General features: G+C 55.2%; 1 long non-coding RNA gene across 1 annotated transcript; it reads right to left on the reverse strand.

The window, feature by feature from the left end:
* Positions 1-563: 563 nt before the first annotated feature.
* LOC311512891 lies at positions 564-3,577 on the reverse strand. Its single transcript, XR_014709588.1, has 3 exons — positions 3,271-3,577; positions 1,776-1,870; positions 564-1,190 (listed from the first exon to the last, which is right to left on the reverse strand). It is a non-coding gene; the product is annotated as an uncharacterized lncRNA (long non-coding RNA).
* Between the last annotated feature and the right edge of the window lie 8,967 nt (positions 3,578-12,544).

Below are 12,544 nucleotides of genomic sequence, written 5' to 3' on the forward strand. Positions count from 1 at the left end.
CCCAGCCTACCCCTTAATGCCATGGCTCATGAAGCCATACACAGGCAGCCTGGACAGTAGTCAGGAGCTGTTCAACTACAGGCTGAGCAAGTGCAGAATGGTGGTAGAATGTGCATTTGGACATTTAAAAGCGCGCTGGCGCAGTTTACTAACTCGGTTAGACCTCAGCGAAACCAATATTCCCACTGTTATTACTGCTTGCTCTGTGCTCCACAATATCTGTGAGAGTAAGGGGGAGACGTTTATGGCGGGGTGGGAGGTTGAGGCAAATCGCCTGGCTGCTGGTTACGTGCAGCCAGACACCAGGGCAGTTAGAAGAGCACAGGAGGGCGCGGTGCGCATCAGAGAAGCTTTGAAAACCAGTTTCATGACTGCCAGGCTACGGTGTGAAAGTTCTGTTTGTTTCTCCTTGATGAAACCCTCCGCCCCTTGGGTTCACTCTACTTCCCTATAAGCTAACCACCCTCCCCTCCTCCCTTCAGTCACCGCTTGCAGAGGAATAAAGTAATTGTTGCTTCACATTCATGCATTCTTTATTAATTCATCACACAAATAGGGGGATAACTGCCAAGGTAGCCCAGGAGGAGTGGTAGAGGAGAGAAGCACTGGGAGGGGTGGTGGAGGAGGGAATGACAAGGCCACACAGCACTTTAAAAGTTTAAAACTTTAGAACTTATTGAATGCCAGCCTTCTGTTGCTTGGGCAGTCCTCTGGGGTGGAGTGGCTGGGTGGCCGGAGGCCCCCCAACCATGTTCTTGGGCATCTGGGTGAGGAGGCTGTGGAACTTGGGGAGAAGGGTGGTTGGTTACACAGGGGCTGTAATGGCGGTCTGTGCTCCTGCTGCCTTTCCTGCAGCTCAACCATATGCTGGAGCATATTAGTTTGATCCTCCAGCAGCCTCAGCATTGAATCCTGCCTCCTCTCATCACACTGCTGCCACCTTTCAGCTTCAGCCCTCTCTTCAGCCCGCCGCCACTTACTCTCCTCAGCCTGCCACCTCTCCTCCCAGTCATTTTGTGCTTTCCTGCACTCTAACATTGTCTGCCTCCACGCATTCGTCTGTGCTATGTCAGTGTGGGAGGACAGCATGAGTTCAGAGAACATTTCATCACAAGTGCGTTTTTTTTGCCTTCTAATCTTCACTAGCCTCTGGGAAGGAGAAGATCCTGTGATCCTTGAAACACATGCAGCTGGTGGAGAAAAAAAAAGGGACAGTGGTATTTAAAAAGACACATTTTATAAAACAGTGGCTACACTCTTTTACGGTAAACCTTGCTGTTAACATTACATACATAGCACATGTGCTTTCGTTCCAAGGTCACATTTTGCCTTCCCCCACCACATGGCTAGCCCCTCCCCGCTTCCCCCTCTCCATGGCTAACAGCAGGGAACATTTCTGTTCAGCCACAGGCAAACAGCCCAGCAGGAACGGGCACCTCTGAATGTCCCCTTAAGAAAAGCACCCTATTTCAACCGGGTGACCATGAATGATATCACTCTCCTGAGGATAACACAGAGAGATAAAGAATGGATGTCGTTTGAATGACAGCAAACATACGCTGCAATGCTTTGTTCTACAATGATTCCCGAGTACGTGCTACTGGCCTGGTGTGGTAAAGTGTCCTACCATGGTGGACGGAATAAGGCTGCCCTCCCCAGAAACCTTTTGCAAAGGCTTTGGGAGTACATCCAGGAGAGCCGCAAATGCCAAGCAAATTAATCATTAAACATGCTTGCTTTTAAACCATGTATAGTATTTTAAAAGGTACACTCACCAGAGGTCCCTTCTCCACCTGGCAGGTCCCGGAGGCAGCCTTGGGTGGGTTCAGGGGGTACTGGCTCCAGGTCCAGGGTGAGAAACAGTTCCTGGCTGTCGGGAAAACCAGTTTATCTGCTTGCTTGCTTGCTGTGAGCTATCTACAACTTCATCATCATCATCTTCCTTGTCCCCAAAACCTGATTCCTTGTTGCCTCCATCTCCATTGAAGGAGTCAAACAACACGGCTGGGGTAGTGGTGGCTGAACTCCCTAAAATGGCATGCAGCTCATCATAGAAGCAGCATGTTTGGGGCTCTGACCCGGAGCGGCTGTTTGCCTCTCTGGTTTTCTGGTGGGCTTGCCTCGGCTCCTTAAGTTTCACGCGGCACTTCTTTGGGTCCCTGTTAAGGCCTCTGTCCTTCATGCCCTGGGAGATTTTGACAAAGGTTTTGGCATTTTGAAAACTGGAACCGAGTTCTGATAGCACGGATTCCTCTCCCCATACAGCGATCAGATCCCGTACCTCCCGTTCGGTCCATGCTGGAGCTCTTTTGCAATTCTGGGACTCCATCATGGTCACCTCTGCTGATGAGCTCTGCATGGTCACCTCTGCTGATGAGCTCTGCACTCACCTACAGCTTGCCACGCTGGCCAAACAGGAAATTGAAATTCAAAAGTTCGCGGGCCTTTTCCTGTCTACCTGGCCAGTGCGTCAGAGTTGAGAGTGCTGTCCAGAGCAGTCACAATGGAGCACTCTGGGATAGCTCCCGGAGGCCAGTACCGTCTAATTGCGTCCACAATACCCCAGATTCGACCCAGCAAGGCCGATTTCAGCGCTAATCCCCTTCTTGGGGGTGGAGTAAGGAAATCAATTTTAAGAGCCCTTTAAGTCGAAAAAAAGGGCTTCGTCGTGTGGATGGGTGCAGGGTTAAATCGATTTAACGCTGCTAAATTCGACCTCAACTCCTAGTGTAGACCAGGGCTATGACTATGCTCCCACAGTGCTTTCCAGGGGTTTGTCTGCTTAAACGCCTGAGGCAGGAGGATCCCAGGTGCTGAGGGGGTGTCTCCGAAGGCATGTTGTAGCCTGCATCTCTCGGCGCACTTTGCAAAGAAGAAATGCCTCCATCCTCCCCAGGAAGGGATAGACACAAGAATCATTCGCCCTGCTGCGGGAATGCAGCCAGCTCGGAGCTGGGATGCAGCAGCTGTTTATACAGAAACCACTCCACCTGCCCCTGGAATGCAGCCACCTCTGGGGTGGGAGGCAGCAGCTGTTTAACAACCCCCGCCCCCCTCTCCCCGCCCCAGCAATGCCATGCAATGGTTTTAGGAAAGTAGTCAAGAAAAACACTGCACCCAGTTGAAACTACAAGGGGAATGTTAGCAAGTGCAAGGGGGATTTTAGGCAAAGGCAGGTACCAGGGTTGGAATCTGCTCAGTGCACGGCCCCCCAAGAAAGCACCAAGGGGTCATGGGAGACTGGAACAAGAGTTCGCTGTCACACCTTACCTAGAAGGGGCCACCTCCCCCAGCGCTGTGTCTCCGAGCCCTGTGCTGGGATGCTGACTCAGAGCGAGGACACCTGCTGAAGGCCCCAGCATCGCTCCCTGCAGCAAGAGGTGGTCTCTCCCCATCCCAACGCGGAGCAGGTCCGCACCTGCTTGTCTTGAATCAGCCAGGTGCACACGCCTGAATGACGCACGCAAAGGGCAGCAGGGGTTCAGCAAACAGCCAGCTCTCGCCCAGCAGCTCCGACTTCCCCGAACTCAGCCCTGCCACCGCAGCCGGCCAGCAGCTGCTCCACGCAGCTCCCAGAGGTGTTGCTGATGTTTTGAAGAACTGGAGGCTATGCTGACTCAGAGCACGGTGGCCACCGTTCCCAGGCCCTGCTTGCTAGAGTCACTTTCACAATGACTGGGGCAGTCGCGGCAGCCCTCCTCCTGCCGCTGCTCTCTGCTGTCCTTGCTCTTTCTGCTTGTGTGACCCAGCGCTCGTCCGGGCACCATCCCCTCCCGCTGGCTCCTGGCATGGCTCCCTGATGGTGCTGGCTGCGCAGTCCCCAGCTTCACCTTGGGACCGGGGGAAGGAAACACCGGCCTGCGGTCAGTCCGGTCTGATTTGCCTCCCAGTTGCCCCAAGCTGAGAGCAGGGCCCCCTTGTGCCAAGGCTGCCGAGACATGGTGGGAGGCAATATCTGCCCCTGGGAGCTCACAGGCTAAACGGACAAGACAAAAGAAGCGTTGTGATCTCCGGTTGACAGCAGGGGGGCCGAGGAAAGGAAAGCGTCAGTGACCGGCCCAAGGTTGCACAATCAGGCTGTGGCAGGGCTGGGGCTCTCCTGAGTCCCAGCTCAGTGCCTTTTCCATGCCGCCTATCTTTCCTGTGTGAGTGAGCCAGGCTCCTGCGCCTTGCTTGTCACCATAACGGCTGAGGTTAAGTCTACACTGCATACTACGCCCGGGCTCTGACTCAGGTGTGAGGCCAAGCCCCCTCTCATCCAGACACAAATCCGTCTGACTCGGGTCAGCAAGCCTGCTGGGGCAGCGGGAGGGATGGATCAGAGCCTGAGTCCCACAGAGAGTCAGGTCCAAGTCCTGTTGGTTTGCAGCACGGATGCAGCTCAAGCCGTGGACCCATGTCAGAAGGGCTGTGCAGTGCAGTGTGGATGCATGAGCACAGCTCTGAGACCCGGGTCCAGCCTCTGTAAGCCCAGGTTTACTATGAAGTGTGGACTTCCCCTGAGGGCTTCAAGTTCCCCCCGCCAGGTCTCCAACCCTGCAGGCTGACAGCTCCCATCCCCTGGACATTAAAACCCGCATGATCGGTTTGCCGTAGCCAAGGGCAGCATGGCCCAGCGGGTTGATGACTATTCCCAGCTCTGCCACCGACTCCCTGTGAGCGCGGGCCAGTCTTGTCCTGTTTGTCTGTCTTCTCTTTCTGGGACGCTCTGCGTGTCCATGCAGCACCCAGCCTAACGGGCCCTGATCCAGCGTGGGCCCTGCAGGGAGCTACTGAAATGCAGGGGATCAGCAGGTTACATGGGCACCACTCCCATGGACGGCTGCTGCCGCATGGCCCTGCCATGCTCTGCCAGCTGCTCCAGCCCCGAGCCTGAGGCCCACTCCCCAGCTGGCACAGACGCAGGTTAGATTTGGTTCTCTCCAGGCCTGTCCCAGCCCCTGGAGCTGCCCCTAGGAGTGGGGTGAAGCACGTGCCGGCGGGCGCAGGGGATGGGAGGATGGTTTCAGCCCAAAGGAACAAGGGACTGACCGTGCCCCACCTCCCTGATCCCTCGCTGGCACCCCTGGGCACTGCCGTGATAACGAAAGGACTTGCAAGCTGCTCCCCTTCCTTTGGAGGAGACGATGAAGCCCCTGGAGTTACGGACCCTGGGACACCTCTCAGCGGGGTGACCCCCCTCCCTGGCTATCCCAGGGCTAGGCTCCCTGCACACCCAGAGCTTTATCTGACCTGCAGGCCCCTCGCTATTCCATGCATGGGAGCCTCCCGTCTCTGAGTGATGCTGCCCCTTGGTCCCAACCTCCCCCCCCCCCGCCCCTATTCTCCTGCAAAGGTGACACTGAGCAGCCGTTCCCTGGCTGGGATAACAGGCTGCGGGGAGAGGGGAGCGTTAATGACAAGCTGCCATGAGCAGCAGGGGCTGGTTTGAGACCTGCAGTGACAGGCAGGGTGAGTCACTGCACAGACAGGTGGGGGTGGTGGGGGGATCCAGGAATGAGTCATCTGTAAAATAAACAAACATTTGATCTCATCGGAAGCTCCATCTCCTGCCCCCCCTTTCAGGGGAACTGACGCGCTAGCCGGAGAGGAGTGAATGCTCTGCACAAAGGGGTGAGCCTGGAAACACAACTTTGTGCATAAAGAGATGTATTCCCATGCATGTGTACATGGAGACGCACATGCATGAACACGTGTACAGAGACATGCATGCACACGCAGAGGTGGACACAGACATACATTAGTCCTATAATATAACAATCATCACGTTTATTACAGCAGGGCTAAGAACCAACCCAGAACAGGGCCCTGCCGTGCTAGGAGCTGGACAAACACAAAATAGCAGAAAGTCTCCACCCCAAAGCATTTCCAGCCCAGCGAACCATGTAATGGCAGCAAATGGCACCTTGGTGCCACAGTATTTGGGAGGGGATGGGGAGGGGGGGGCAGGAGGAAGAAAGCCAGGGTGGAGTGATGCCGAGGTGAAGTGACTGAGGGACGGGGAGGGAGAGGGTTGGAGCACAGAGACCACCATCCAGGGCAGAGGAACTCCAGGCAAAACTGCCGAGAGTTCTTTGCATGGCCAGGGGTCTCAGGTTTGGCAGCTTCTGTTCCCCCCAGTTCTGGAGGAGAAGGGGCAGAGGTCCTAGTTTTCAGAGTGACAGGCTCTACCTTACACAGGTCTGCTGTGTCTGTGGGACTGCTGGGACGAGGGGTGGCCTAGCTGGACCCCATTGTCCCCCATCCTCCCGACTGCAGCACTCCCTGGTTTGGCTCTTTCTGCAGCTGCTCCTAGCAGCTGGAGTCACTGGCTGGGAACGGTACACGTACATTGAGACATGTGCATCCCAGTGCCGGTGTGCATGGAGACACGTGCAAACATCCGTGCATGCACACACATGAACAGAGGCACACATGTGAGACACACAAGCACTCAGGCATGCATGTCACCCACCTGTACACAGAAACACGCACCTAGCCGCAGACACCCACAATCCCAGAGACCCGGCAGGGCCCCACCTAGGCCGCCGGCAGAGCCCCCGAGTGCGTGCTAATCTACTGAGCTGCTGGCTTCATATCATTGCCAGACAGGGTCACCCAAAGGAACAGACATGTTCTCCCACAATGCACTGCAGAAGCACCCCTACAGTGGCGGCCGCTGGGGGGATGTGTCCCCAGCAGTCTTCGTGCCACCCACGACCGAGTAGAGCGCCAGGGTGTTGCAGCACCCCACCCAGCACCCATTCCCCCCCCCGCAGTGTGACCGCTGCTCCTCGCAGAGGCAAGAGGGTGGGTCCCTCCAGCCCATCCAGCACAGATGCACCTTTACTGGCCATGACCCCAACCTGGCTGGGCACTGCTGGCATCTGACTCTCTGGCTGGCTTTGCCTTGCTGCCCCTCCGCACCTTCCCACTGTGACAGATGGAGCCACAAAGTGCCTGCTGAGATTCCCGTCTCGCGCTTGGCTAGCTCCTGCCCGGCCGTCTGCACTGGTTGGACCCTGCAGCCCACATCCCAAGGCCCTGCACCTCCCTAGACACTGATCAAACGGAAAACACTGCCCCCCCCGGGGGAAGCCCTACTTCAGAGGGTTCAGTGGCAGCTGCGCGGACTTGCAAACACATTTCCTTGCTACATCCCCGGGGCCCCTGCACCCTCGCCCCACTGGGCAGGTACCGGACCATCACGTCACGCACCTGGGCAGTTTGCCATGCACACAACTGGCCAGCCCCGCAGGGAGGAAATGCACCACGGGTGCGGCAACACGGCCCTGGCAGGCATGGATGTGAACACACGTGACACCCGCCTCTGTTCTGTGCAGCCTGGATCCCCCGCACGCACCATGCTAGGGGACACGCAAGCCCGGGCGCCGAGCGTCATTCTGAACCCACTCGCACACTGCTGGGATGAAAGCTTGACTCATCCCGGGCCCTGCTGCGGAGAGGCTGAACCGAGCTGCGTGTGCGTATGGCACTGGGCGTGCGGGAGGCAAAGAGAGGGTCTCCAGGCCTGGAGGAGGTGGAGGGGGTGGGGAAGGCCCTATCCCAGCTGCCCCTCTGGAGATCTGATGGAAGTGCCAAGCTCACTGCACAGGACTGGGGGAGCTGCACAGCCTGGGGGACCCTGGCTCAATGAGCAGGCTCTGAGTACAGGGTGTCCAGCACCCCCGGAGCAGGGGATCCCCTGGATTTCCCCCCACAGGCAATGGAGCAGGCAGCAAGCTTCCCCCAGACACAGCCCCACAGCCAGAGGGCACAGGGCTGGGAGTACAGCCCGCAGCCATCCCGCTCCCGGGGGTCCCACGGGATATGGCCACTCCTCGGGGAGGAGCTGGGCAGAGAGACCTGTTCATTACAGACTCCTGCCAGCTGGGCCCCGCAGGAAAGGCTTCCAGCCCCAGGCTGTTCCCACCATGCAGGGGGCTGAAACCCAGCATCTTCGACAGGGAGATCCCAGGGGCAGGGAGGGACCACCTGTGTGCTGCATTTATGCAGCACCTGGCACGGCGTGACAGGGGTTCCTAGGTCCTGCCACCATACAGACAACATGGGCTCCCATGTAGACATACCCAGCTAGCTGTCATCTCTGAACTGCCACCATCGGAAGAATGATTGGATTTTCTGCTCCAAGATTTTGCTTCCAACAGGAACAGCTGCAAACTCCACCCCTTCAGCTCAGCCTTGGGACACACACCCCTCCCCAGTCGTTCCTTCCTGCAGGGGTAAGGGAATGGAATCCTGTCCATCCCTAGCTTTTTAACCTAGACAAGGAACAAAAGGAATCCTGCCTGTGGCCTTGGTCCATTACTAGATGGCAGTGGTAGAACTGTCAATAATAAGGCAGAAGAGGCAGGAGTTCTCAATAAATATTTCTGTTCTGTATTTGGGAAAACAATATAGTTCTATCACAAAGAAGATGAAACACTTTCCATTTCAACAGTGACTCAGGAGGATGCTAAACACCAGCTGCTAAAGTTACACATTTTAAGTTTAACATCAGCGGGTCCAGAGCATTTGCATCTAAGAGTTTTAAAAGAGCTGGCCGAGGAGCTCACCACACCATAAGTCTTGGAACACTGGGGAAATTCCAGAGGACTGGGAGAAAGCTAACCTTATGTCAATGTTTAAAAAGGGTAAATGGGACAACTGGGTAATTATAGACTTGTCATCCTGACTTCGATCCCAGGCAATGACTGATAGTGGATTCAATTAATAAAGATTTTAAAAGGAGGTGAATACAATAAATACCAATCAACAGGGGTTTATGGAAAACAGATCTTGTCAAACTAACTTGATTGCTTTTTAAATAAGATTACAAGTCTGGCTGATAAAGGTCATGGCGTCCATGTAATCAGCTTAGACTTCTGTAAGACATTTGAGTTAGTACAGCAAGACATTTTGATTAAGAAACTACACAATCAACAAGGTACACCTGAAAAGGCTTCAGAACTGGCACACATTAACTGGATTAAAAACTGGCCAACTGATAGGTCTCAAAGCGTACTCATAAACAGGGAATCATTGCCGGGCTGGTGTGTTTCCAGTGGGGTCCTGCAGGGATTGGTTCTTGGCTCTGCGCTGTTTAGCATTTTGATCAATTACCCAAAAGAAAACATAAAGTCATCACTGATAACATTTGCAGATGACACACAGCAATCTGGACCGTTTGGTAAGCCGGGACCAAGCAAACAATGGGCATTTCACTACAGCCGCATGTCAAGTTACACATCTAGGAACAAAGAATGTGGGCCACATTTACAAGATGGGGGACTATCCTGGGACCCAGAGGCTCCGAAAGAGACTTGAGATCATGGCGGGGGAATCCGCTGAACAGGAGCTCCCAATGCGACGCTGTGGCAAACAGAGCTCATGTCACCCTGGGATGGACCCACGGGGATCTCAGGCCGGACAAGGATTACCTCTGCATTTGGCGCCGAGACTGGGCTACCAGGTCCAATTCTGGTGCCCACAATGCAAGAGGGAGGTGGATCCGATGGAGCCGGTTCAGAGAAGAGACACAAGCACGACGACAGGGTTAGGAAACCTGCTGCACAACGAGAGACTCCAGGAGCCGAGTCTGTGGAGCTGAACGAAGAGGTGAGGTGGCAAAGTTCTCCCCATGGTGCCGACTTATAGCCCAACATGGCCCGACTCACCCTGCAACAGGGTCTCTGGTACTCAGGTGCACCTCGCACAGGGTCCAGGCTGTGCAGCTAAGATGCTCTCCAGTTCCACCCCTTCCCAGGGGAGGAGGAAGTGCCAAGACAAAAGGAGATCCCCCAGCCAGCCTCCAGTGGGACCCTCCCTTCCCTTCCCTTCAGGAACCCTCTTCCCATGTCCAGTCAGTCTTTGCTGTCCCAGTTGCCCCCCAAGCTTCCCTCACAGAAAGACAGGAGGGGCTAGGTCTGATCTCCTCCCTCCTTGGCCACCAACTAAGCTAAGCCCTGAGGGCTCCCCTCCAGCAGGTGAAGCTAGCAGGGCCAGGTGCAATGGGTCCCTGGGCCTTCCTTAACCCCCTCCTGTCCGGGGTGGGATTTGTCCATCCGACGAGGAGGGTGGGGGAACAGCAGTTTGCTAATAGAGGGCTCTTCAGTCTGGCACACAAAAGTCTAGCGAGAACCAATGGCTGGATGTTCAAGCTAGACACATTTGGACTAGAAAGAAGGGGCATAATTCTAACACTGAGGGTAATTAACCATTGGGATGACTTACCTAGGGCCACAGTGGATTCATCATCACTGGCCATTTTAAAATCAAGATTGGAGGTTTTCCTAAAAGACCAGGCATTAGCTGAGGGAAGCCCCCTGCCCTGTGCTATACACAGGGTGGTCAGACTTGATGACCTCAGTTGTCCCTTCTGGCCTTGGGAAGGAGAACTCGGGTGCTGCCTGGACGCATTTGTGTGTGTTACTGAGCATGTGAGCGTCTGTGGGTGTCCCCACCCCTGGCCCAAGCCAAAATGTCAGAAATAGTTTGTGGCGATGCTGGGAAGAAGGGTCGGTTCTTTTTTTCTTTTCTTTTTTTTTTCAGTTTGTTTTGGTTTGTGGCTTGGCTGCAGTTCTGAGGGGTCACCGGATCCGAGTGACTGAGCAGGGTGTGTGCGAAGGAGCATGTGCTGTCTGAGTGTACGGCTGGGCGTGCTTGGGATCGCTGGAAAAGTGGCTAACTGGGAGTGGAGCGTGGTACAGCCCGTCTGGGAGTCAGGCACCAGAGAGGCTGCTGGGAAAATTCCTCAGCAACTCACACATTGCAGCCCAGGCCTTCCGCAGGGGTGCCCATCACCACGTTATCCAGGCAGCACCTACAGCATAGAGGACCACGTTGCTTCTGCCCAACAAAGGATTCCCCCCTTTCCTGCAGCTTTCCCAGCGGGATCAACAGAGCAAGGGAAAAAGGAAAAGAACGAGGAAAACCTGCCTGATCCTTCCGGGGATGGGGGAGGGATCTGACCCAAACCCATTTGTGCCTTCCTAATACTGAGGTTCCCTGGGATGGGGAGAGGAGAGTGGGGAGCTATGGGAGAAGATGCAGGGAAGACAGCCAGGCTAAGAAATCATGTCTGTCTCTCCCTTTCTGCTAAAGAAAAACACATACTCCCCAAATGTCCTTCCTCCTCCCCAGTGGGGTGGATCTGGATTCACTCCTGACCTTTCACGGCAGCTCATACGCCAACCATTCCAGACCATCCCTCCAATGGGCTGGCCTGACTGTCATTCACCGTACCTCTGTCCTGGCGGCAGGCTCTAGTGAGTGGGGAATTGGCGTGTCAAGACAGTCCCTGCCCCAAAGAGCTTCCAGTCAAGGCATTTTACAGATGGGGAAACCAAGGCACAAAATGATGAAATGCCTTGCCTAAGGAGAGAGCCAGAAATAGACACCTCCCCCCCCCTCCACAATTGCCTGAGGGCCCAGACGTGTGTTTTAACACAAAGCCAGCCTGTTCTCACCTGCCCCACCTTGGGAGAGTCCTTGAACAAACCCTGGATAATAGGGACACTGCTGCTGAGGTTTTCCCATTAACACCTGATAAGGACCCCTCCCATCTCCCCATTAGGAGTCAGTGGAGGGAAGCAGATAAGCACAGGGAGAGGGGCAAAGTCTTGCCCTGGATTCTGTTAAGCAACAGGGAACAGGCTGCATGGGACGTGAGGGGTTAATGTCAGAGGTACTGGGGCATGCGTTAGAAATGGCATTCTGTCATATATTTCTAGAGCAGAGGGAGTGTGGCCTAGTGGTTGGAGCAATGGCCTGGGAGCCAGGACTCCTGGGTTCTATGCCCAGCTCTAGGAAGGAAGTGATGTCTAGTGATTACAGCTGGGAGTCAGGACTCCTGGGTTCTATCTGCAGCTCTGCCATCAAATGGCTGAGTCACATTTGGTGAGTCATGTCTCTTTGTGACTCAGTTTCCCCATTTGTCAGACAAGGACACTGACCCACCTCACAGGGGGCCGGGAGGCTCCATTGGTTAATATGGGTGAGGAGTTTTGAGATAGGCTGATAAGAGATTCCAGAGAAGGGGCAAGGAAGGGATGGTGTTTGGGGGGGGGATGTGGCCAGCGAGATGATGCCACAGCAGTTGGGGGCCGGGGGTGGGGAAGGCACTTATGTTAATAAAATGATGGAGGATGTTTGTAACATTAGCATCTACAGCTGAGCTCAGGGCCCCATGGTGCCAGGTGCTGCACAGACACAGCACGAGAGACAGCCCTTGCCCAAAGAGCTCACAGCCTGAATAGACAAAGCGTGGGAGGGGAAACTGAGGCACAGAGAGGGGCAGGGTTACACAGTAGGTAGTGGCAGAGCCAGAGAGAACCCAGGTCTCCCAGGGCAGTGCCCTATCTGTATGATGACCTCCAATTCGGCTCCCACTGACACCTGCGCAGTGACTGGGACAGGGCTTGGATCTCGGCAGGTCAGATTCCCCTGCCACTGAGCAGATAACCCCAGAGCTGTGCAGCAGGCCAGAGACAGGCGGACGCTCTGCCTGGAAGGGTTCACTCACCGTTCAAACACCTGGGCTGGCCAGGGATGCTCTGACTCATCT

This window comes from Lepidochelys olivacea (assembly GCF_965140295.1).
Source record: "Lepidochelys olivacea isolate rLepOli2 genome assembly, chromosome: 25".
NCBI lineage: Eukaryota > Metazoa > Chordata > Testudines > Cheloniidae > Lepidochelys > Lepidochelys olivacea.